This window comes from Talpa occidentalis, unplaced genomic scaffold (genome assembly GCF_014898055.3).
Source record: "Talpa occidentalis isolate TD23 unplaced genomic scaffold, MPIMG_talOcc4v2.1 talOcc4.7, whole genome shotgun sequence".
NCBI lineage: Eukaryota > Metazoa > Chordata > Mammalia > Eulipotyphla > Talpidae > Talpa > Talpa occidentalis.
Genome location: NW_023605083.1, coordinates 59352866 through 59377266, shown reverse-complemented (window position 1 = coordinate 59377266; position 24401 = coordinate 59352866). Strand labels below are relative to the sequence as shown.

General features: G+C 41.7%; 1 long non-coding RNA gene across 2 annotated transcripts in view; it reads left to right on the top strand.

Annotated features, from left to right (window-relative positions):
- Positions 1-24401, top strand: part of LOC119231132 (uncharacterized) — a 76057-nt gene that overhangs the window by 26318 nt on the left and 25338 nt on the right. For both annotated transcript variants that reach the window (XR_005121872.2, XR_008549571.1), the window contains exons 2-3: positions 3639-3754; positions 11431-11484. This is a non-coding gene — a long non-coding RNA (uncharacterized LOC119231132). The remainder of the gene's footprint in view (positions 1-3638; positions 3755-11430; positions 11485-24401) is intronic.

Sequence of the window (24401 nt, the reverse complement as noted above, 5' to 3'; positions counted from 1 at the left end):
ACCCTGACTGAGTGGGCAGAGAACAATGACAAATGGCCCATGTAATGTCTTCTTTGCCTTTGGAGGACAGGTTTTAGCATGATGTAAAGAGTTTCTACAGTTGCCTAAAAGCGTCAGTCTGACAGTGGGAAGAGAAGAGGGGCTAGAGAAGGAACTAGCTGCAGCCTGAAATTTTAAATGACTCCAGGGAGCTTTTTAATTTCCCCATTTTAGGAAGATAGTGCTATAAAGGATGGGAAAAACAAAACCACAAGTAATTGTGAGGTTAGTAGATTTCTGATTAACTGTTTCTGTTAGTTCCTTTTATCAAGGTAAAAAGTAAAAATAAAGGCTAAACTTATTGAGTAAGGGACCTGGAATATTTTTACAGTTAGTGTAGAGGATTCAGGGAGCTGAGTTAAATTCATTCTGGCTCAGACTGCAGCTTGTCATTATTATCATTGCCATCACCACCACCAATAATATATTTTGGTTGTGAGTTTTGGTTGTTTTTTACTTAGGCAATCTGGAGGAAAAACAATAAATGAGGAGTTTGGTTCCTTTTGTTAAATCTACATGATATTTAACTGTATTTGCAAATGCTCTGTAAGTCTTATTTTAGTTTAAAGCCAAGATAAAAATAGCAGTAGACGGGGCTTCAGGAAGCTGTAAATTCGAGTGTAGGTTGTGCCTGTCACAAGCTCACTGTGTGATCCTGGGCAAGTCTTCTCATCTTGGTTTCAGATTTTCTATGTGATAAATACATATAACATAAAACCATTTTAGCCATTTTGACGTGTATAGTTTAGGGGCCTCGCTGGTGACCTACGGGTTAAGTCTCAGTGCATCACTACCTGAGTTTGATCCCCAGCTAGGGAGCTGACCCTCATGGCACAGCAGACCTCTCCTGTCTCACCTGCTGCTCTCCTTAGCAGTGTATTTCAGTGGGTCCCCGCTCTGTCTCTGGTGAATCCTCTCACCACCTCTGGCCTGCACTCCAGTTTTTTTTTAGCACAAAAATAAATAAGATCTTAAAAAAAAAAATTGTAGGAATGATTTATATATATACTGGGTACGAATCCCCTATCAGGGATTCTCTTCTTGTAGATAAATAATTAGGTGCAATGGGCACATTTGTGGTTATCTTACTGGATTAAAGACCTCTTAATATTTTGGATTAGTTGTAGTCTAGTATTGGATTTGTTCTTAGAAGTATCACAAAACTCTTCCACTGCAAATCACTCAAGTTTACTCAAGATAGTACTTTGACAACCCCAAATAAATTCAGTCATCCATTCAACAAGTGTCTATTGGCATTGCAATAGTTGCTGGGAATACAAAAGTGGAGAAAAAGCTAACAATTCTGATTCACATGGACTTTGTGTCCTACAGATGTATAGCAAAGATTTTTGTTACATGTGAGTTCTCTAGGGCACTGAAAAGATGTCAAATGTTAGCCTTTCAATTTCTTTTGCTCTTTTTCCTCTTCCTGTCCTTAAAATTTTTTTCTTTTCTTTTTTTTTTAAGATTTATTTATATAAGCACTGGGTACAGTCAGAAGCGTGGGAGGGTGAGAGAATTCACAAGAGCCAGATCAGGGAACAGAACAGGCAGGTGGACCGAAATACACTGCTGAGGGGAGCAGCGGGCATGGCAGGAGAGGTCTGCACGCCATGTGGGACCCTCGCAGGCAGCTGGGGATCGAACCAGCGCTGCAGAGGCTGCGGGCAGCTTCTCAGCCCAGCGCTCAACCGCTGCGCCACCAGGGGAGGCCCCTTAAAATTTCTTTTTCTATTATTTTGTTTTAAGAAAAAGGGACAATCACGATGTGCTTATGCTTAGGAACCAAAACAACTGGGGCCTCTATTTAAGTGAAATCATTCACCACGTGCGTGACCTTGTTAAGGTTAAGTCACTTCCTATCTCTGAACCTCAGTTTCTCTTAGATTTACAGGGATAATAAAGAAAATACTGACTTGGAGGAGTCTGTCAGGATTAAACTCCTGTCTGGGGGAGGTTTATCCAATTGCAGGGGAGAGATGATAACTACTACTACTATTATCATTGCTATTACTGATTGATTTGTTATTGACATTCTGGGCTAGATCCCTATAGAGCAACCAATTGCAGTCCAAGCTTTGGGATCATGGAGAAGGACCAGGTTGTTGTAGAAAGTTTGACCTGGGGTTAATCCAGACTCTGATATTTCTTATCCTCGTGACTTTGAACAAATCACTTCATAATGTGCAGCTGCAGTTTGCTCATTTGAAAATTGGAGACAGTAACATCCAACTCAGAGTATTCCTCTAAGAATCAAAGAAAAAAGTGCGTGTGACAGTATCTAGCACAGTGCAGTAATTAGTACCATAGGTAATGATTATGAGCAGGGACTCCTAATCCTCTTAAACCCAGCAGTTAGACTTGCTGGGTTTAAATCTACTCTTACTACCTGGTGAACTTGAGCAAGTTACTTAACCTATGTGCCTCAGTTTCCTCATCTGTTAAAAAGTCAATTATAGTAGTTCCTGCCCGCTAGTGTTGTTTGAGATTTATGTGAGTTAAGATCCGTAAAGTGTGCAGTGTCTGGCAGATACAAGCACTACATGATGGCAATTATTATTAGCATAACTACTATCATCATCTTGGCTGTCCTCAATTAGACAGTCTATAGACTGCCTTATAAAACCATTTATAATCTCTCCCCTATCCCCACATCAAGTGAATGAGGTCTTTAAAAAAAGAGAGAGAAAAGAACCCCCACCCACAGCCTGAAATTCCCCTATTGGGAGTGCTTTCCCCATCTCCTGCTTGCAGGGACACCACCTGGAGGGGACCACCAGCCCCCACCGTGGCTCTAGCAACAGGCCTGCCAGAGATCTGAGCAGATGTTTCTGCTTTTCAGACCCAGGCATTTCCTCTCTTCTCGGAGCACATGCCAGCACAGTCAATATCTGGAAACCCGCTGCTTCGCAGTAGGGCTGAGGACTAAACTGGTACTTTACTAGAAAATGGTAATAAAGCAATTGGAATTGCTTTTCATCCTCCTTGCTCTTAACGGCTTTTAGGTTCATATGAGACCAATCAATTAATCCTGCTTCAGAGCTACAGGAATGGGGTGTTTTCTAGCCTCTGAATAGGAGATGGGCCCATAACAGAGATTTTTCCAGTGCTTTCCCAAGAGAACCACTCTGAGCCTGCTGCCTGTGGGGAATGGTGAGCGGAGGTGCATGCTTGGGTAGTGCCATATTCTTGCAACCTGGCTGGTGTTAATGAGTTGCTTCTGCCCCAAACTGAGCCATAAATATGACACCACTTGGCACATTTACCTCCTTGCAAGCTCACTTCCTTCCATCTCAGACTTCTGTCCCGGTGAGCGAATAAGGTAGAGATGATGGAAATGGATGTGCAAATACAAAAAGGAACTACCTTTTCTTTTCTGACCCAGCGCAAGGTAGTTGGTTTGAAACATTTCGCTCACCTTGAGGACGTTCTCACCTGTGCTGGCATCCCTGGGGCTCTGCCTGGCATGCAGTAGCTTTCAGAGAATAATGGATGAAGTGAATGAAAATAGAAGCAAGACAAAAACTTGGAAAGGGTGGAGGTGAGGGCACCCTCTTCTCTGTTCTCTTCATGACCAAGAATTAATGTCATTCTTTTAGGAATTAACTTCTGAAGAAAAGATATCTTAGAAGCAAAAGACAAATGATTAATCCATAAATGGAAGGGAACAGATTGAAAGTGATCGATGCAAGCAGACTCTCCTGTGGACAAATTGGTAACGGGACAAATTGATGTTTTTCTCTAGTCGTGGAATCATTGTGGGTTATTTCTCCATCTCAGCACAGATTTTTGCCAGAAGTTGTCTCAAGACCTCAAGCACAACTTGTTTAGACATTTTCCAGTTGTAATTTTTTTTCTGGGCTGTTAAAAATATTGACTTTGACAGATTTAAAATGATGGCCTCAAAATTGGAATAATTTACATTCTGGAATTAAGATAATGCAGGCATTTCTGCTGGCAACGACAGAGTGTAGGAGCCAGTTATATAAATCCCAGATTTGAGGGAGATGGAGCCATTAGCATAGATGGGTCGGCTGTGGGTATTCGGAGCAGCCACCTTCCCATGTAAATGGATCTTTATGTCTCTCCCAGGCAGACCCAGATTCTGAGCTATTTTGGGCACTCCTTTCAGATCAGGTGATGTGGAAGAGGGTGGCTGAAGGCCGCGGACTCAGGCCACATGCCTATTGCTGGCCTCTTGGTGTTCTGCAAGAGAAATGGGAGGCCTGAGGAAAAATCCTAGCCACTGTCTGGCCATGGCCTGTTTACCCGAGACCTTCTCTCCTTTAACTCCTGGGTCTCACTCCCAGCCAGGCAACATAGAAGGCATTCAGACCAGCTCAGTGGTCCTGGCCCTGGCCCAGTGCGCTCTGCCAGATTCCAAACACACCTGCTAAACAGATTCCTTTCTCTCTGCACTCTGCTGACATTTTCAGCTGGAACCAAAGTCACCCTTTTGCTCCAGTGCATTCCTGTGACTGCTTACTGGATCTTTTGTCCACCCCATTCGTCTTGAGCTGCTCCTTGATTCTGGTTGGAAACTCCTAAATCAAAAGAAACCCCAGTCCAAACCCTGAGGCTATGACTGGGAAGTGACAGAGTGAGACCAATTTCTGTAGGGAAATATGAAAGCAAGAGCTTCCCTCTGGGATCTCCCCTCCTCTCTCCATCAAGCCCCCTCTCCTCATCCTCCACTTCCTTTGCCTCCCCCTTGGTACCAAGCTCATCCACATTTATTGTATTAAGTCCTACCCAAATTTTTCAGACAGGGTGCCACATTTGACATGTGAACAAAATATATGAAAAGTTAAAGAATTTGCCCAAAGAGACCTGACTGGTGACTGGGTCAGTTGGACGCTAATGCTCTGGTTAGGTTATTTCACCTGACACTTCTAACAAAGGTAGAGACAACAGAGCCAATCACTTCCATGAGATTCCACAGGTAGAACAGACACTAGAGATGACAAAGCCTCTCAAATATGTGGTGTATGGGTGGGCTTGAGATCAAATTGGTTGTAGCATTACTCACCTTTAGGACTTCAAGATAGAAAGGATATGACAAACCCTCTAGTCTAGCTCATTAATACCCAGTGTCTGAAACTCTTTAAGTATATGACAAGTGGTTCTCAATAGGCTCTGCTTTGGACCCTTAGGGGAATTGGGCAATGTCTGGAGACCTTATTTTTTTTAAATAAAGATTTATTTTTATTTATTTATGCATACCAGAACTTGGGTGTAGGCCAGAGGTGTGTATGTGGGGGGATGGGAGTGAGAGACTTCACCAGAGACAGAGTGGGAAGCAGAACAGCCGGATCTATTGAAATACACTACTGAGGGGATGTGCTGTGCCATGTGGGTCAGCAACCGGCAGGGGATTGAACTCATGTCACAGCAGCTGGTGATAGCTTGATAGCACTGAGACTTTAACCCCTGCGCCACCAGAGAGACCCTGGAGACCTTTTTTAATGGTCACACCTTGGGTAGTAGAGGTCAGGAATCCTGCTAAATGTCCTCAGGAAAACCACCCCTCCTCAAGACGAGAGAGTTATCAAAGTGTCAGCATGGCCAAGACAGAGAAACATTGCTATATGGAAAGGCAAGATGCTAGAAACGTAGGTGTTGGGGATAATCTGGACCAAGGCTCTCATTGTTGAGGACAGGCAAAAAAGGGTCAAATTACTTAACTGTGATCATACAGCAAAATTTGGGATCACATATCCCACTCCTTTTGATACTGGCATATGAAATGTCTATGTAATAATAAAGTAAAAATTGTTCTTAAATGCAATGCATTTGTAGAAAAATGTACCAAAATATTGACAACTATTTCCATTAGAGGGAATCACATTTATTCTGCATATGTAGTTACAACAAATATGAGAGGAAGATAACTGCCCAGATGTAATTGCTACTTAAAAATAAAAACTGTTGAAGAAACCCAGACAGAGAGAGGAAAATAAATTAGCTCAAAATCTCACAGCTAGTATGTGCCAGAGCTTGCAACTGAACTTATTTTGTCTAACATTTAAATCAAAGGTCATTGGGGGGATCAGCCTGCACCTTGATTATTCCCATAACCGAAGCAGCATAAAAAAAAAAAAGTTTATGTGCTCATGTGTGAGAACTGCAGGATGTTCAAACACTTTTAACTGTATTATCATCATCTGCATTTGATATATCTTTTGAGTCCATCCCTCTGACGGCTGCTGCATTTACTCCTGCAGGCACTTCTGTTGGGCATATAAATCGTTCTAAAATTTCTAGAAGATAATTAAGCCCTATGTATGAAGAGTGATCCTTTGATACAGTGATTTTACTCATTGGAATCTATCCTAAGAAAACAATCAGAGTTGTAGATAGATTTATGCACAAAGACATTACGATAATAATAATGGCTGGGATTTATCGAGCTCACACCATATGCTAGACTCTGTTAAGTGCTTTACATGCATCATCTTATTTGCTCCTCATAACAATGCTGTGAGGTGAGTATTACTCTCATTCCCATTTATACACAGCAAACTGGGCTTTAAAGATCCTCAGTAATTTGGTCAAGTTTACTTGGCTACTACATAAAAAAGGGGATTCAACGAGGGGTAGTCTGATCCACAGGATTTCTTCATTTTAATCACTATGGGATACTGACTGCTAGTAGTAAATCACAATTTAATTGGGCAAAATTGGAAGAAAGCTGGATGTCTAACGTTAGTGCCCTTGGTTAGGTGAATTATGATGTCTCTCCCTCTTTTGGTATCTTGTTCTGAAGTCACCTTGACTGTGCCTTCTGTGGGTTTCACAGACACCAGCTATAGACATGCTTAGAGAGTTTGCAGATAGTTGGCACTTGGGTGCCATGTTATTTTTTTTTTTAATAATAAATTTTATTTTTATATTCCCCATACAATTGCAGCCCCCCCATTCTGACACCAATCTCTCCTCTCCCACCCCCGCCCCCTTAAAAGTGTCTCTGGTTCGTAGTTTTTTGTTGATTTTGATTTTCACTTTCTTATAGTTATTCGTTTTCCTGGTCCCTTATTTAAGTTTTCTAGATTCCTGCTATGAGTGAGACCATCCGGGTGCCATGTTATTTAGAACTTAACTCAGGTCACAGGAAGGAGGATGCTGCAGACTGGAAACCTGCCAGATCTCAGTTTGAATCCTGGTTAGGTATGTCTTAGAAGTTCAGCCTCTGATGAGCGCCTTTCCTTCACCAAACCTCATATTAAGATAGCATTGTCACATCCAGCCACTTCCTGGGGCGGCTGTATGAAGCAGAGTGCTGGGCAGCATACAGCAGGGGCTCACTAAGTGCTAGGTGACTGGAATTTGGCAGAGGTGGCACCCTCAACCCCTTAGGGCACAAGGGAGTGCCCTAAGCACTTAGGCTCTCATCATAAGTGGATTCCGGAGAGAGGTCAGGGAGAAGAAAGTGGGGAAAGCCTTCTGCGATCCCTGCATTCTTGTGGCAATGTCGTTCTGTGAGCAGCTTTGGAACAACGTCAGCAGGATAACTGGCTGTGGGAACGGACAGCAGGAAAAACAGACTCAAAGCTAGAGACCACAATGCCCAGGTGAGAGACCTCTTTCTTTTGAGGAATCTCAGGTGGAACTGCTGGACCCGGGCCCGCTGAACATTTCAGGGAGAGGATGTTTGGAGCTGCCCCTGACATTTGCCCCACCCTTAGATTAGACCTGCTGGTCTCCAAATTCTGAGAATAGACTCTGTGGCACTATTGCCATGACCGGACTCACATTTGCTGGTCAACCCCAGAATAACCTCTGCCTCAGAGGTGACTCAGCTTGGGAAAGGCCAGGGCTAGGGCCCCTTCTCACAAGGGCTTGACTCACAGCTTGTGAGGGCTGCAGGAGGCCTTGAAGATCAGTCATTCTGGTCAGTTCCTCCATTAGGGATACATGAGATACTCAGAGAGGAAAAGGCACTTGTCTATCTAATGTCCAGCCAACTACCAAGAGACGGTGCCAGAGAGTCATCCCAACCTCCGCTGACTCAGTCTAGAAGAGCTGTTTCCGCTAGCACCATAATGTTATTTATTTGTAATCTTGGAGGGTCTATTTATTGGTTTATGAGTTTTTACTTAAGCATTTAAGGGGCTAATGGGCTTTTGTAAACTCAAAATATTTATACTGAACACAAATAAGTACATATTCCCCTTGCCAGCAAATGCTGACTGTTCTCATCCAAAAAGATCTCTTGAATCCATTTCTATCTCTCTATATCAGACTTCTCTTCTGGATCTTGGTGAGTATCTAAATGTTTGTTGTGCCTTCAGTAAACTGCTTCTGTCCTGGAACCCTATGTGAACTCTATAATCCGAATCATTTTCAAGGAAATCTTTCCATCGTTCCACTGATTGCTGGACAGACTCAGATGTCTTTGGAGGACACATTCAAGGGCTTTTATAATCTGAACCTGACCTCAATTGCCAAGCTCCTGTCTAAGAGTTCTTCTTGCTCACGTACAATAACTCCCGTCACACTGGCCCATTCACAGTAGCTGCTACCTGTTCTCTATTCCTTTCTACCATGTTGCTCCCTCTGGAAAGCCCATCTCTCATACTCCAGTCCAGAGATGTGTTGTACAGCCTTCAAGTGCCTTCTTTATGAAGGCCTCCATCATACCTCTCCAGGCAAATCCCATGTCCTCTCTGTTTTCCAGTGCTCTGCACACACTTGTACTACCCCTTCCATATTGTACTCAGATGGATTACATTATTTGCCTGACTTTCTGAGGCTGTGAGTGAGCATTTTCATAGCAGGGACCATGTCTATCTCATCAACTCCCAAGTTCTAACATAGAGGGGAACACAGAATAAGTGTTCAATAGTGTTTTCTGATTTAATGAATAAATTATTGAATTAATATAAATAAAAATATTTACGGCGTGTCTGATGTCCTGTTAAGCAAAATATCCTGGCAGTATATTTGGAATGATCAGAATTAGATTATAGCTGTGACAAGACAGAGAAATTTGCTTGGATGGAGAAAACACCAGTGATTTTAAATAAAACCTAAATAAAAATCATAAGGGGAGATGCATTGCAATGCAGGTGTGGAACAGAAAGGAAGCTGCTCTCAGGTGGGCCGCTCTGCCTTGCCCACTCAGATGAGCAGTAGCATGTGTTTATTTAGATAACGAAGATGTGATGATTTTCAATTCAGTACCAAGGAGGCCAACTAGAATGCAATAAAATGTTGGAGTGAGTCTGATGAATGCCAAGTGTTGGTTGTAACATAATGTGCACTAGGCAGGCCGTGTGGGAGAGCTTGTCCTTTATCAAGCACGGCTTCTTGAAAAAGATTTGTCTTGAGATAGAATCCCTTCCACCACCACCACCAAACATGGACTAAATATTTAATTCCCAAAGGCTTTGGATGTAATCTTCTGATTTATGGGTGGTGGATCTGACCTCCTGTGTTTTGAACTTTCATGATTTGGGCAGTAACTTTTAGGGGGACTAGACGTTCTTGAGGCAGGGTCTATATAGAGAAGAAATGAAAGCTACAAAACTTCAATCAGCATTTTTTTTTTTAGAGCTTAACTGTGACCGCAGGTGATTTAATTGATAATGAAGTCTTTCAGGTTCTTATCCTTGTAGTTCACTAATATTTTATATTTGCCCATAGAGATGTGTAAATGGGTTTAGAAGACATAAATGAGAAATGACTGCAGTGCATTTTTTAAAATTATGACACTGTGTTGTTAAAGGTTGACCCCTTTACTACAGAGGCTTGGCTGAGTCATTTTCATCCGTCTGTTTTATCCTGTTTTTCATTGGCATGCATAGGTGAAAGCAGGTTGTGTTGAACAATGTTCCCTTAAAATAAGAGAGCACAGGATGCTTTTGCATTTGCCTTCTTTGTTTCTTCCTAATAGGAAGAGAGAGGGCTGGGATGAAGGCCTTAATAGACCCATTTTACAGATGAGAAGCATGGCCTGCAGCGAGGTTAAGTAGTTTTCTGCCAGAAGCAAATGACACAGTTAATCCCATTGTAAAGCTCCTGTGCAGCTCATAGTGCCTGGATTTCCATTCTGTCTACCAGCTTTGCTAAGAGAGCTGATTTGGACAACTATGTTCTGAGCTTCAGTTTCATCATCTGTGAAATGGACATTATAGTACCTCCCACCCTAGATGCTTTGAATTCCATTCAGGAAACACCAGGGGAGGAAGCATTTGACTCTCTGTGATTGGCTGGAATATAGGGTGGGTGGCTTAGGTGGTGAGACTAGGACCTTAAAGACACATATGTCAGATCATACAATATCTCACAAAGTTCAAATTTTATCCCAAGGGCAACAGAAAGCACTGAAGGTTTTAAGATTATTTGAGAGAACAGGTAGATCTGGTTTCTAGGAGTCTCTGGCATGGGCTCTTACAAGAGCATCCTAACTAGTTCTCCAAACTACATTCTCGCCCTCTCCTGTCCAGTCTCACAAAGAAAGTTCTAGACCATACACCACATCTTAATCTCCTGCTTTCCAGCCTTCACCAGCTGTGCAGTTCTCATAAGATGAAATCACAAATGGTTTATCCCGGCACTCAAGGCTCTTCAACCCATTGCTCTGCCAGGCCACCTGGCTTCCTCCTGCTCCTCCCTGTCCCAACTTCAACAACTCCTTGCAGTGACTCATCCTGTGACCCCCCATGCTGTCACTGCTATTCCTTGGCTTTGTACACACTGCTTGTGGGGGTGGAATACTTTCTCCTGGAATCCTCCAAGGGACACAATTCAAATCATCATTAGGACCCAGCTCAGCCACCACCTCCCTGTAATTCAGTGTCTCTCTCCTCCATCAGACCATGAACTCCTCAAGAATAGTGGCATCTTTTCCATCTCAGAGACTGGAACATGCAGGGTGGTGCCCAGCACCGGCGGGCATAGCAAAAGTACAATGAAACAATGGACACCAGAGCCAGAGTGGCTGGCCCCAGCTCTGCCACTCACTCACCCTGCTGGCTCATGTGACCTCTCTGTGCCTCAAGTTTCTTCACTTGGAAGTTGCACCTGCTTTCTGGGATGAATTATGTGTCTATATATTTCTGTGCAATCGTGGGGTCATGTAGTAGTGTACATACTGCGTGTAAGCGGGGTGGCTGACACACAGTATGTGTGTGTGCGTGCTTAGGCAGGTCTCGGTGGAGCACGCAGAGTGCATGGTGATACCACAGGGGCCTGCCACCTACTGAGTCCTCCATCCAAATTAGAAGGTGTTAGTGTCTGGATGGCAGCCTAGGAATTGGAAGCTGTAAAACATTCAGTGATTTTTCTCTTTCTTTAGGCTTATGGTTCATTGATGGGGATACAACAGGACTTGGGATAGAGCAATCTACAAAGTCAGAAATTAAATTTACCATAAATTTCTACTTTTAGCAGGGCAACCATCTACATTTCCCCAGACTGCAAAAATGGAGCCCGTCTAGACAGGTGAGTGAAAACTGAAACAGAAGCTTGGAATACGAGAGCAGCCCACTTCCCCTGGGAGGCTGTAGCGGGATGCACTGGAGCTCATCTCTCTGAAGACATGTGAGGAGTGTCCAGACAGAGACAGACCATGCCGGGTCTAAGAGTGAAGTGGCTGACGTCCGTTTTCAGCCAACCTTTTCTACTTGCACATCGCAAAGTTCCAGCTTCAGATGATGTTTACCCTGGTCTGTCTCCTCTTCTATCAAAGCACACTCTCTGCATTCTCAGCCTCCCAAGATCCTGCTTTATCTCTGCAATGGCGTGATAGTTTGTGACAAATGAATTTTCAGATGAATATTCCAGTTAGCCTTTTAGAGTCCCTCCAGGTAAAACAATCCCTTAACTGGCATCACAAATGAGTCGAGACCTTGAAACATCTACATACTTTGCCTCTCCACTGAAGGTCATGGCTGGGGATTTTCCGTGTTCAGTTCTCTGCTGATGTTTCTGTTGACACAGGATTTAGTCCATTTGCAGCCAGACAGTCCATTTGCAGCCACCCCTTTCCAGTGATGTGAGAAGGCATTCTCATCCCTAAGACTAGACTCATCTTTCTGGAGGCCCAATAGCTGATGGATAACTTGTAGGTGGAGTCATACATGGTAGGGAAAGTATAGTGGGGTGGTTAGTAACAGTGGGGACTGGCGATAAATACAAAAGGGGGAACCTCACAGAATTTCTAAGAAAGATGCTAGCATTCCATTTGGCTGACTTCCATCTCAGAAAGAGCTCTGGATGGGAAACAGAGGGAGAGAATGTATTATATTATGAAACTAATGGTCCGATCTTTAATAAATTGAATGATTGCATTATAAATAATATATAACATATAAAGCCAAAAATGCTTGTTCTGTAGACCTGTTTATTCAGCTACTAAGATATATATACTAGGCTACTTTCTCTTTTTCCCATTAAAAAATCTATTTCATTGAAAAAAATACAACATCCTTTTGACATAAATTCTGATGCAATTTTTCAGAAATATAAAATGATGAAAATAGAGAGCTTTTCTACAGGGTCTTTGCAAACCAGCAAATTAGTATTTATCTGAAAGAACAAAAGAAGATAAAAAGTAAGACTGTGTATTTGGGGAGAAGCAGAATCAGGAGGTGTGGATTTAGTTCTATATCTCTCCTTAACTAGCTGTGTTATCTTGAGTGAATTACTCCTATTTCTCAGACCTAGATTTATTCCATTCAAAACTGTGCTATTTTGACTAGAAGATCATGAAATTCCTTTCCTGATCTCTGATTAAAACAGATAGTAGCTCCTGAGGACTGGAAAGTTCTCCAGAATTCATCTTTTACAACCACTTACCCCAAATGGGCACCAAATGCCCACTGTGCTGCCTACAACTTCTGCTGGTGCTTTTCCAAAAAAGAACTCCAAGGAAAGAGATTCTACATCTGGCCTTCAGAACTCTGTCCACTGTTCAGCATATGCCTCCCATCCCCTGGAGTTCTTCCTTTCACATCCCATGTTGTAGAAAGCTTTAAAGAAAACACACACACACAACACACACAGTCTTGACGGCAGAGGACTATTCAAATGCAACAGGTGCAATGAGTTATAGATCTTACAAAGAACACAAAGAAGCACCCAGTCAGCAGGAACAGCAGTTGCCAAGAATTTAATTCATGAGTACAAAACCAAATTTACAAAGAACTAATCCTACATAATGCTACATAATGGATAAAGGAAAAAAAAAAAGGATTAATGGGGAAAAGGGAGTTTCTGAAAATTCACATCTCAAGTCCACAAAACTCCTGATTTGGCCTGCTTCATTTTCCTTCTTCCCCCAGGAGACCTTAATTTATTTTTCTTAGAAAAGTAACATTGATGGTGATGAATGGTTGCAACCTAAGATCATGTAGGTGATCAACTGCTTTGCATGTGGCGCGTGTGGAATAACGTTTGCACTGGGAATGTGGGAAGATCGAAGTTGAAAATAATGAATCCATTCCTCTTGACCTGTGTTGCCCTCGGAGAGTCAGGGCCAAAATCTGTTTCTTCTCCCATGAAAAGAAATTTTATTTCTCTCAGTCATGGGAAAATGTTCTTCTGGTGACAACACAACATGAAAGCTCCATCAGCCACCCAAAAAGACACTCTCTTCAAGACTCACTCTCAGCTTTTCCCTGGGTACCAACTCCTGCCCAGTCTGGAAGTCATCTCTGTCCTATTGGTCTTAGAGCTTATAGGTTTCCCTTTTTTCCCAGCAGCTGTATCATGGGGATGATCTTTTTTAAAAGGAGTGAAGGAGAAGGACTTCTCTGCAAACGCCCCTCTCTTGGTCTTTGGGATTTGGGTCTTTCTCTGCTTTCCCCAATATCTTTTTTAGTTTATTTTGCTGGAACTTTGTACTCTCCACCTGTCCCAAAATGCTTCTTCCCCAGATATGGGCCCCTCCTCCCTTCTCACTTGTGTATCCTTCTGTTTGATGGCCCGATTTGCATGCATGGCTTCAAACAGCGGACCTCTGCGGATAACCCCCATGTCCCCATCACTCACTTTCATTTTTCTCTCAACCTTCCAACTCCCTATGTGAAATTGGGTGATTAAATGCAGCCACATCAAGGCGAACTGAATTCAGTTCGACAACCGCATGTGCCATACTTCCCCTTAAATAAAAACTACTCTTCTGCCCAGTTGCCCAGGGGAAGGGACTCAGGTCTACATTCGCCTCTACTGGAAATCCATTATGTTTTTTTTTTTTCCTGCTTTCTGATTTTTCCTGAGCCTCTCACTAGATTTTCCATCTCTTCCTTTATACTCCAGTACACACTGAGGACACATTTTTACATTATTCCTTCTCTTTCTTTGTTCATCTTCCCACTAGGTACTTTCATTTATTTTGAAGAAAACAAATGAAATATGTTACATGGACATTCTATTTTAATTATCTACTAAATACCCGTTTTCCCCCTAAGTATGGAGTTTATATTGGTTATATCAAGCATCTGATATCGTACCCGTACTGGATATCAAAACGCTATCCAAGGGCAGAAACCAACCTTTGGATGCATTAGCTTGGGTCTACCTGTATTTTGTTTGTAAAAAGAATTGTCAACTTTAAAAAAGTCAAGAAATTTTATACAAAATTTGTGTTTAAAATTTCTCTTGAACAATCAAGATAGCTGATAATGCTGAACTTCCCCTTCTGACTCAGCAACAGTAGATGGGACCTGAGGAGTGAGTTCTGGTTTTATTTTTATTTTATATTTTTAAAGATTATTTATTTATTTATTTATTTATGCATACAAGAACTTGGTTGTAGGCCAGACTGTGCTGGGGGTGAGAGGATTCACCAGAGACAGTGGGGAGCAGAACAAGCAGATTGACTGAAATACACTGCTGAGGGGAGCAGCGCCATAGGAGAGGTCTGCTATGCCATATGGGTCAGCATCCTGGCTGGGGATCGAACTCGTGCTGCAATGGCTGGTGACTGCTTGAGAGTACTGTGTCTTTAACCCCTGTACCACCAGGGAGGCCCAGGAGTGAGTACTGGCTTTAAAGAGAACATGTCTGTGAAACCCAGGGCTCACCCCACTTCCTCACCTCACCTACTCCATGTCCACAGTGGGCATCTGACTTGGCACTTTCTATTCAAGTCCAAAAGCAGGCGCTCAGAAGATGCTTATTGAACGAACATTACATTGCTAGAGGTAATCCAGTATCTCGAGTGATACAGCATCTCAAAGATTTCCCAGTCCTGTGTTCCCACTAGATGTTAAAGTCTCCACAGTCGGCTTCGGGATTCACTTCAATTCCTTGACAATTACTGAGTTTCATGTGAACTTGAGTGAAATCCAGTTCCCCACTTCACAGGCAGCTCATCTCATCATAGGCAGGCAGAGGGCTCTAATTGTGGGAAAGGTCTGCCTTGTATGGAGTTGAAATCAATTAGAGATCACTCTACATACCAAAGAGCTAAGCAGGAAAGTGCAGGTTTCTACATGTTTGGAGGAGCTAGAGATCAGACTCTTTTGGGAAAGCAAAGGATACTGTATGATTCTTTGAAATTGATTGCACTTAAAATGGGCACGAAGGGAAGACCAAGATCTTGCCAGAAAGGCAGACCATGAGGAGTACTTCCTGGGAAGAAAACAGAAAGAACAAACACACCGGCATGTAAGCACGGGGTGGGTGTGCTGCTAACAGCGTGGGTGGTCCAGATTTGGGGGGCACAGAAGATGGAAGGTGGCCTAGAGGGGGAAAGTTTGGAGAGTTCTGAGGAGGGAGTTCAATATCACCAAGTCTTTTGTTCACCCCCTGCTTATCACTCATTTCCACTTCCAGCATGACTCCTAATGACTCCTCTCCACTGCTCCAGTTTCTAGTTTTGATTGCCTCTCCTCTGAGGTACCAGTGCAGCTTCCTTGGCTCACGCCCCATCATGCACTTTCTTGTTCCCTTATAATGCAATTTTCCCACCAAGGCCAGGACAGTCTTCCTAAAATAACATTCTGATTAGATATTAGGTAATTCTCCTGTCCAACGCATCTGCCTTTTTGTTTGATTTCATTTTAAATTTCCTTTCCTGAGTTTCAGTGATAAAAACCCATACTATCTGCCCAAGACTATTTTCCATGTGTTCCCCCCACATTCCTCACTATGGCTAAAATGGTCTGCTTGTTACTGTACACACACACACACACACACACACACACACACACACACACACACACACACACACACGGTGAAGCTCAGACATATCAATCAGGAGATCTGGTGGTGAAACTTGCCTTCCTCTCTCACTAGCTGTGTGACATTGTAGAAATTCCTGGAGTGAGTCTCAGTTTTCAGGTATTAAAAAAATTGGGTTTACTCTGGCCAATCTGATAGGTTTTTGAGAAGGCTGAGGTCAAGTGGCTTCAATTTTTTGAAGCCATTTCTACCTCAATAACTGAGCATTCCTCCTCTTAACATATGCCTTGTCCAGAACTTCAATCCAACTCTTAGCAGACTGTGTTCCAATTATTTGATAATAATAACTAACCTTTCTGAACAATAATTTTCATGTGTCAGACACTGTGATAAACATTTTTCATGTATTTCCTCCCTATAAAATCCTATTCATGGAGCCCTATGAGGTAGGGATGATTATCATTCAAGTTCTAACTCTCTGAAAGGAAAGAACACACTCACATTCTTTTTTGTATCCCTCCTGCTGAGCACTTGCTTGGCAGGTGGTAGATGCCTGTGATAGTAGGATTCTAAGGTGGTCCCCGAGAATCCCGTCCCCTGGTATAAATGCCCTATATAATCTCCTCCCCGCGAGTGTCGTTAGGAGCTCTTGATATGTTGCTTCTCACCTATCAGTTAATATGATGGATGTTATCCTATGATTAGATTCTGTTATATGGTGAGAGTGGAGGGATTTTAATGGTGTCGTGACATCCTAACCTGCAGGATGGATTTGTTATACATATGTCTGAAAGGAGCAGGAGGCAGCAGAGAAAGGGGGAGAAGGAGAAGGTTCTGGGGAAGAGGTCCATGAAGAAGGTTACGTAGTTCTTTAGGGCACAGATATTAAGAATCTTTGTGTTCACAAGCAGTTGAAATAAAAAATAACACCACCTACCGTAAAGGTAAAGGGGGAAATGCATCTGCATATGAAAGAACATGCTTCCCCGAGTTGCAAAGGGATTTAGGAATTTCCTTTCTTACAAGGATGTAGTAGGATTGCAGTTGCCAAGAAAAAATATTGCACATTGCAACAGAGGTGGGATGAGTGGATTAAATGACTTAGGGATGGGAAAAGAATTAGAGGGGACTATGCTAGGTCTTTCCAGATTCTTAGCTGGCGAGTCAATGAACTCCCTAGGAGGCTGGAGATGACATTCCTACCTCTGTTGTCTGTAGTGTCCTATGAAAGAAATGATCGAGCTAACATGTACTTATCTATTATAGAAAATTGAGTAAGAGCTTTTCCATCTCCAAATCAAGTATTGGTTATCAGCAAATTGCCTTTTCTGCTGTTGACAGTTCTGTGTTCAACCCAAGAGGTTTTTGCTTTCCTCGTTAGGGACACATAATAGGGATGATGGCAAAGATCATGGTGATGATAAGACAGACATCAAATGCTTTCTATGTGCTAAGCAGTGTGCTGCATGGTTTATAGGCTGCATTTCATTTACTCATCACAAATATCCTGAGACATTTTTATTTTAATCTCTATTTTGTATGTGAGGAAACTGAAGTTTAAGAAGGTTCAGTGATGTACTAGAAGACACTAGGAGAGGGTAGAGTAAAGTTTGGGGTAAAGACCAGATTCCACAGTCCCCTGTCTCCTAACCACCGAGGTTAATGACCACAGAGCTGTGTGACCCCCTGAGGTTAAATAAACACCAAGCTAGGCGGCCACTGAGCTATATGCCAAACAGCTGCTCCACACAGGTGGTGGCTTGGTTATATAAGTAAACACACCTTTAAAGTCTCACTTACAATCTTTTTTTTTTTCCTGTATTAAAGGTAATAATAGGTAAATACAGACACTAGACTTTAAATGGATATGTGATCTGGCACCTTGTCTCTGTGCCTTACTGCCTGAGTACTGGATAAGCTCAATTCAGCTAATGGTTATTGAGCCCATACTGTGTGCCAGATGCTGTGCGGGTCCCTGCTTCCATGAAGTTTAGAAGGGAAGACAGGTGCCCAGTAATTAGACATGAGTGAATGTTAAAGACTTAGTGTTCTGGAAATCTTCATCAGAGATCTACCCCAGCCCCTCAATGGTTTGACCTGCCTTGGTTTACCAATCTAAAGAATGGAACAATAGTAATAGCCCCTCTCCTTATTCATAATCATCAAAGTAATGTGTGGTGACTTCATGAACACTGTAAAAAATGCTAATTATCTGGATATGTTATGGTGAAATCAAGAAGATCCTCCCATGAGTTATTAATGTCCCCACTACATATTTCTTACCTGTAGGTTTCATAACCTCAATTTACAGTTTTAAGAAATAAGTTCTTCAAAGGTATAAATTCAATGCTATATGTTAGCCAGATTGTGGACATTAGCCAGTTTATGGACTTTACAAGTAATGTGTGCATTAAAAACATGAGCAACAGAAATACATTACATATAGTATCTTGAATTTACATGAATGCTGAATAATTGGCTGGGTAGGAAAGATGTGACTTTGTAAGCTAGACATATAGTTTGTCTATATGGAAGATTACCAAAAATGAGATAGCCTTGACTCCGATTAATAAATGTGGAGATTTTTATCCCAACCCTCTTCTGTCTTCGCCCAGTTATTCTGAGTATTTGCCTTAAGAAAAGGAAATAGTTCCATTTATCCAAACACACACGCATTTCCCATAAACTCTGCACTCACGATCTTAAAGTGAAATCTCAAGACTGAATTTCTAAGAGGATCAGTGGGAAACTGATGCTTGATGTAGGGAAGGAAAAGCTTTTACTCAATTATCTACAATAACAGCAGGGTGAAATGCTGAAAATCACTGACACAGCAAATGGATTTTTGCATAAATGTTCTCTGTTTTCAAGTTTACCTTCATGTGAAAGGCCTTTATTACGAACTGGTCCCTCTATCTCATCTCTTGTTTTGCAAAGACTAGAAGATAAATTTATGTTTTTGACAATGGCAGTGGACAAGTCACCGGGAAAGACTGTTTATTCTTCAACATCTGAAAACTCCTAAGATTTGATTCTCCACAGTAAGGTTGGCAATGTTTGGTGGATCAGACAAGGAATGGTGCAATCTTAAATGTAGTGGGTATCTCTTGCTATTTCCTTTAACTCTTAAAAAATAGCTTCGTTGGGCCTCCCTGGTGGCACAAGGGGTTAAGCACCGTACTGTGAAGCAATCCACAGCCTCTGCAATACAAGTTCGATCCCTGGCTGGCCAGGGAGAGACCCACGTGGCGAGGCAGACCTCTCCTGTCTTGCCCACTGCTCCCCTCAGCAGTCCCATAAATTCTGCACTCACGATCTTAAAGTGAAATTTCAAGGCATATTTCAGTCAATCTAGCTGTTCTGTTCCCCACTCTGTCTCTGGTGGATCATCTCACCCTCAACCCCTGCCCTTCATCTCTGGCCTATGCCCCAGCTCTTGTATGCATAAATAAATAAATCTTTAAAAAAAATTGCTTTGTTGAGATATAGTTTACGTATCAAAAAGTTTACCTCTGAAAGTGTATAATTAAATGGCTTTTAGGATTTCATAGAGCTGTGATCATTGTTATAATCCACATTTAGACATTTCATCACCTGGAAAAGAAATCCTATTCTTTTCCAGTCACTTCATTTCCTCCAACTCTGACCCCTTCCTTCAACCACTAAGCTATTTTCTGTCTCTGTGGATTTGACTATAGTGAACTATTTGACTATTTGACTATTTGACTATAGTGAACTATTTGACTATAGTGAATGCCACTTATGCATGGTACCCTCCCATATGGGGTCTTTAGTAACTGGTTTATTTCATTTAGTTTTTGAGGTTCATCTATATCATAATGTGTTTCTGTACTTTGTTCCTTTTCATTGCAAAATAATATTCAACTGTATGGATATTTCACATTCTATCAGATGTCCTACTTTTTTTTTTTTTTTATAGAGGCATGTTTTCTTTGTTTGTTTGTTTGTTTGTTTGTTTTGTTTATACATGCACTGGGTACAGTCAGAAGCGCAGGAGGGTGAGAGAATTCACCAGAGCCAGAGCGGGGAGCAGAACAGGCAGAAGGACTGAAGTACACTGCTGAGGGGAGCAGCGGGCGGCAGGAGAGGTCTGCGCGCCATGCGGGACCCTCCTCTAGTGGCTGGGAAGCAGCCGGGATCCAACCGGCGCCGCAGAGGCCGCGGGCAGCTTCGCAACCCAGCGCTCAACCGCTGCGCCACCGGGGAGGCCCCAGATGTCCTACTTTTTAAAAATGTCTTTGGAAGCCTGTGTTTTCTTGATTTCTATTGTTTTTTTTCTTTTTTCTCTGATTATCCCACTTCTAACTCCTTCATGAACTTTTCTTCCTTAATCCCTTTTTTAGCTTTTAATGCTTTTCAGACAGTACTTTTCTTTAGACTGAGCAATAGAGAACCCTGTTCTGAACAACATCCTTCCCTCCCCCAACCCCACCAATAAATTGCTGAGGAACACAAATGCACCTCTCCCATTTGGGATCCAGTGCTCAGCACAGACACAGTGTGACTTAGAACCTTGAACAATGGTTCTATCTATTTAACGATGTTCAGGCTCTAGGGAACTTCTCTACATTTTTGGCCCATGTCTTCTAAACACAGATCTGTAAGTTCAAGTCCCGTAAAGGTGTGTGGGTTATGCTGCTACAGAAACCAAAGATGAACACTGCTTTGGAGTAGAGCAAGGGTTTGAATGGCAAAGTGCTTAAATAAGAGAAAAGACAAATTAATTAATGTGTCAAGTCTTTCTTCTCTGATAAAATGAATGCACTGTAGTCCCATGTAATGAAGCATCATTTTTCCAAAGTGCCAAGTATCCATTTTCTTCCTTTTCTTCAGTTCCCAAGTCAGAGTTATAGAAATATTCATGAATTTATGTGGCATTTACAATTGTGTCACATAGAAGTAGGGGGAAATTTTTTAACATTAACTCTTATTGCTCTTAAGTTTGTATTATATGTAGGTTTAGATGTAATGAGTGTGAAATATGATACTGAATCTTTATATTGCTCTATTGGCCTAGATACTACTTACTCGAAAAGAAAATGAAGTTTAAGTATTTTCTATATATGAATATATATTAATATAGATATGTGATAATATATTCACTCTCTATTCCATGTCTGTCTATATATCCATATATGAATCCATGTCTATATGTGTATCTACATATCAAAATAATATATAAAAGTAATGGTTCATTTCTGAATTGAAGTATGTATGACTTTAACATTTTTTTTTTTGACATTTCTGGTTGCTACTATCTCGGTTTTCTATTTTGGCAATACTATGAAAAGAGCATGAATTTTATGAGACTATTATAACAACATAATTAGTGATTTTGTTGAAATGAATACAAGAAAATAAATTTCATGGGATACATTCATAACAACAACTCACGAAGTGTGTATGACTTTTTTTTATCCCTCATTTGCACATTACCAGCCCACCAACAGAACAAGCAGACTTTCAAAAATCATAACTGAACTCAGGCATCTTATTAACATTTTGCCAAATTTTAGTAATTTAAAACCATCATTTTATATATGTAAAGTTGTGGTATTATGAAGATATCATTTTAAATGCAGGAGGACTTAGTGTTGTATTAACAACTTCTTATTTTGTTGTGCCATGCTCATCTATCTTAGGGACTCCTTTAGTCAGTCATGCCCAAAGCCCCACAAACGGAGATTGTCCTTGAGGAGCTCTATTAGGTCACCTCCTTCCGCATTATGGCCTTTCTCTGGTGCCATTTCCATGTCTTCATACCACCTATTTGTGATGAAATCCCAAAGTATTTTTCCCACCCAGATTTTTCTCTTACTCTTCAGACTTATCTAGCTTCATGTCTAACTTGGGAACTCTTCTACCTTGGACACAATATGTTGCTAACTAAACGTGTTCTCATTCTGCTCCTCAAACTGACTCCTGAAACTTGGAAATCATCTTCCCCTTATCATCCTTTCCCTCTTCTCCTCTGCCAAGGGCATGCTGGTGATTGTTTTCTGCTGATCTTACCAACTTGACATTCTTACACATTTTCTCTTCTCTGTTGCTCTTCTCCATGACCTTGGCTAAGTCTTCCCTCATTTCAAATTCATTTTTCTACCAGTCTTCCTGACTCCAGGATTGACCCTTCCAGCTACAGTCTGGTCTGTTTACTATCCTGCTTAAAAGTTTCCAATGTCTCATCCAAACCTTTCAGAAAAAGTTCAAACTCTTTCATGGGCATTCACTTTATGATCAAGCCTTTGCCTATCTAGTCATGACTTCAAACAGTTTCCCCCCTTGTTCCTTGTGCTCCAGTCATACTGGTCTTTGATTTTTTTGAATTGCACTACCCACCCCCCCAACCCCCCGTTCTGCCTCAGTGTATTTATCTAGAATGTTCTCTCTTGCTCTACTCTCTTTCATCTAGTTTTTGGATGAATATATGATAAGTGTTTTTATCATACCATGGAAGGTCCATATGGGCAAGTTCCATGTATTTTTCCCATCACTTTATCCCTAGTGTTAGGCTATCACAAAATAGGCACTCATTACACTTAGAATGGATGAAAAAACTCATTGTTTTTGATCCCCAATGCTTAGCTGAAGGCATGGACTTCATTAATTAGATTAACCAAATGCAGAACAAATTAAAAAAATCAATTGATGCATTCTATAGGAATACTTGGATGGTTGTTTGAAGGATGGTTATTTAGATCTTGAAGTCACTTGGAGGTCAGGTAACTTGTCCTTTTAATTCACTAAAAGACTAAGCAAGTTCTGGCTGTGTTCAGAAACTGAAGACATGGAACAGATGGACATGGAAAAAAAATCAGTTTGCCTCTCTGCATCTGGTCCAGATACCCTTCCTGCTAGAAGAGTCAGGGGCCTGGCTCAGCAAGCAAGTGTTCTACAAGTTTAAGGAAAGGGGGAAGGGTGGTATGGAGTTTGGGCATGGCATCAAGGAGCCATATAGAGTCAATAGTTAAGGGTGGACCTAAACCACTAAAGCCACAGGCTACACCATTGAGAGTGAAGATCAGTGATGCTGTTGACACTGAGGGTGCAGCGTGCATAAGAGCTATGCTTTAAAAAATTATTTTTTCCAAAAGTTTCAGCCAATCCAATAAGCCAAATATATTAAGATTATTTTGACCCCAAGTAACAGAAGAAAACTAATTTTAAGTGACTCACACAATAAAGGAATAGATTATTGCACATTACAAGAAATCCAAAGATCAGAGGCCTCCAGGTTTGGCTATACAGCAGCACCATGGCATCAAGAATCCAGGGACATTTGATCTTTCACCTTTGCCATCTTTGTCCTCAGATGAATTCTTTGTCTCCATTGTGTGCTGATTGCTATAGTTATAGGTATCACAGCCAAGTATGAGATAGTTAACTGATTTTCAGATTTTCCTATGTGTCTCATTTGTTGAAAAGGAGAACTTTCTCACAATTTCCAGCAGATTTTTTCCTCATCCTTCATTGAAGTGAATTGCCTTCATGTTGCCATTTAAACCAATGACTGTCAAAGGGAATGGGTTCCTGACATGTCCCCTGGGACTAAATCTAAGAACATGCACAGGCAACCAACAGCATCTGCTGTCCCTCTGCTGCCTCAACCCTGACCGTCCCTTCCAACTCCGAAGTTACCTATCCTCCTTCCTGTAATGCCCAGTTCCATAGGAGGACTGAATTTCAAAAGTACTAGTGAATGGTGTGTAGACTCCTTTCTTACATAGAAACATTAGTCAATAGACCCATCTCTGTGGCTTGAGTGTAAGTTATGAGGCCTGGAGAGCAGTCCAGGGGTGCTGGAGATTAATTGCATCATGTATAAGAGTGATTAAGTTTAATGACTGTATTTTCTTCCCCTCTTACAAAGAGCAGGCTAGGTGCAGTTTGCCAATCGTATCAATCTGTTCCAGCTTCTAGGCCAGTAGTATTCTCAGTTATGTGGCCCTGGAGTCACATTTTCTGTCGCCATTAACCAAAGGAGTCACATGAGCCTAGTACAACAGAATATTCTAATACAGAAATGAAAGGTCTCACAGCCTTGCCGGTTGCAGAAGAAGGACCCACACTCAGTCTATTAGCTTTTGCCTGAGAGTGTGATTTCCTCAGACAAAGCTCCAAGCTTGGCTGTGCATCCAGAGGGAAAGAAACTGGTCAAACCAGTTACTTTTAATCCTTTGTTTTCCCTCCACCGGTTTCTTTTTTTCCCT